The 2,590-nt window shown below is 48.6% G+C and overlaps 1 pseudogene; it reads left to right on the forward strand.

Moving 5' to 3' along the window:
- The first annotated feature begins 760 nt into the window (after positions 1 to 760).
- Positions 761 to 877, forward strand: LOC126506632 (uncharacterized; annotated as a pseudogene).
- Positions 878 to 2,590: the final 1,713 nt, after the last annotated feature.

The following is a 2,590-nucleotide window of genomic DNA, read 5'->3' on the forward strand; positions in this document are numbered from 1 at the left end:
AGAAGAAAATGCATGCCTTAGGGATTCTATATTTCTGATCTGTCACCCAGGCTCCCTTTCTGTGTTAGCTTTGGTGTAACTGTGAGAATCCCGACAAGCTGGCTTTGGGGATTCAGCTTTGGGGTGTCATGAAGCACTAAGAATTCAACTGTTGGGACACGGAGGCAGGTCTGGCCCCAGTAGGGATGGATTGAGCTTTGGACTGTGGACCATGACACAACACTTCAAGGAACACCTCCTCCAGGGTCAGGAAGAAGCCCAAAGGTGAAATCTACTTCCTCACAGGACCAGGACCTCCAAGGCATCACCACACCCTGCTGCCCTCCGGTCCTGTCTGCTCTATGAAACAATTAACAGGAGAAATAGGTCAAACAATAAAACCGGACAGGGGGCCCAACCTGTCCAAACAGAATGTGCTTGCATTCAGCCCCTGAGGCCACAAGGAGTCAAAGCCAGCTATGTGTGTCATTATATATGCCAGCCCTCACCTACTTTGCTCTCCATACTGTGACATGCAGAGTGCTTTATTGACCTGTTTTTGCTCACATAGCAGGCCTTGGACAGCAGCACAGAACAGAGGCCTATCGTGGGCTGCATTGTGGCTCCCGTACTCACATACTGAAACCCTCATCCTAATGTGACTTATTTGAAGATAATGCATTTTCAGAGGTCATTCAGGTTACGTGTGCTTATATGCCTGGGACCTTATCTAATAACTACGAGATATCTATATGCTAGGAGATGAGGGAGACAGCAGACCCTTATGTCAGCCAGGTCCCTTCCTTGTAGGAGCCCAGAGCTGCAAACGGCAGCCTGCTTGGCAGTTTATCCGTCCTGCTACTTCTTTAGGTTGTCCCTAATGACCTTGGAGACAGCCCTTTCTAGTGGCTGCTCACATATCTGACTCCTGCTGTCCTTAATCTAAGCTCTGGCAGGAATATGGGGTGCCTCTGGGAAGCCCCAGAGTCCAGTGGCCTCTGTTCCCATCATCAAATCCGCCCGTGACAAACCATAGAAGAAGGAGAGTGTGGGAGGCTCCAGGCGGGGCCCGGATCCAGTTTCCACATCTTCAAGTGGAGGTTCACTAAGGATTTGTACGGAGGCACGAGGACTAGGTGGACATAGTGGTACAAACCTGTAACCTCAACACTTGGGGGGGGGCAAGAGAAGAGGTGGGGAATCAGCTTGGAATGAATGATTAGAGTCTGTCTCAAAACAAGCCAGCAAACAAAGGACGGGTGGCTGAGAAGAGATTCTGGGATGTCTGTGTTTGTAAATGTCAGACTTACTCCTAAGAGGGGTGCCCTGGAAAGGGGTGGCCTTGAACTCCTGGGGGACTCTACCGCATTTCCCATACTTATCCCTACCAATAACTCCCACTGCTTACAAACAAAAACAGAGTCAGCCAAAATATCTGTCAGTCTCCTTCGGTGCAGAGATGGAGGAAAGGCCATGTGAGGACCCTAGAAGGAAGCCATCTTCTAAGACACTTAGAAGGAAGCTGAGGAGAGAGGCCACAGGTGAGATCAGCCCTGCTGGCATCTTATTTGGATCTCCAGCCTCTGTGGCTGTGAATAACAAAATCCCCTGGCCTCATCTGTCCACTCTGCGTGTTTTGTCATGGTGGCCTGAGCAGACACCTATGCAACCCTCCAAGCTTCCGCTACTGTTCCTTTGGCATGCCCTCAGCAGATCCTGAGTGTTTTCTTTGTGGTCTAGCACAAGCCGTTATATACCATTGAATTCTTTCTTGCCCATGGTAGGCAGACTGGTGGTCCTCTCTGAAAAGGGAACTAACTGCCTAATAAACCTCCAAACCTGTGTGAGTGTGTTGACGGGATTCAGTTCGTACAGGACTGCCTTCCATGAGTACCAAGAAGGAAGTTTTTGAAAGGACACTTTTGTATTCTTGCCTATTGAAAGAAGTGTTGAAAAGACTCATAATTGAAATTCGTGAAAATGAAGATTTGTTTCTCAGGCAAGAACGGTTTGATTTTCCCTGTCTCTGCACAGCAGCGATAAGTGGGCGTGGTCCAGCGTTGCCGCAGGTGGGGTTAAAGGGGATGGCAGAGGAATCTCTGGATGTCTGCAGTGAGGCCCACGCAGGAGTTGAGGGAATAGCAATGCTTACAGCGTGTTCTCTGGTGTCCGAGGGACATTCCTGCCACAGGGATAACTTCTCACCAACATGGAGGGCCAAAGGGATTACTTAGAATGGGCACTGGCAAGCAAATCAGAGAACTCGTGGTTTGATTTGTGCTTTAATTACTTTTTACACGGATACATAAGATGGAGCCCTTTACGAATGTTGTGTGTGCCGTCCTAGGGGGAGGCTATGGTGACGGTATCTGCATTATTCCAGGTCAATGTATATGTGCCGCCAAAGGAATATAATGGTTAGCTTTAAAAGGAAGAAAGAAAAATGACCCAGAAGTGATGTATCTGATTGAACAAGGTCACTGGGGAAACTAATACTTATCCCCAAATGGAAAGGATGAAAGCCAGAAGGAAAAAAGACAGCGTGGAAGCAGGGAGTCTTGAGAAACACACCGAGTGGTCTAAGGTCACACAACTGCGCTGCTAAACTTCC

The sequence above is a fragment of the Alexandromys fortis genome, unplaced genomic scaffold, assembly GCF_014885135.2.
Source record: "Alexandromys fortis isolate MF-2015 unplaced genomic scaffold, M_Fortis_MF-2015_v1.1 scaffold_0, whole genome shotgun sequence".
Taxonomy (NCBI): Eukaryota; Metazoa; Chordata; class Mammalia; order Rodentia; family Cricetidae; genus Alexandromys; species Alexandromys fortis.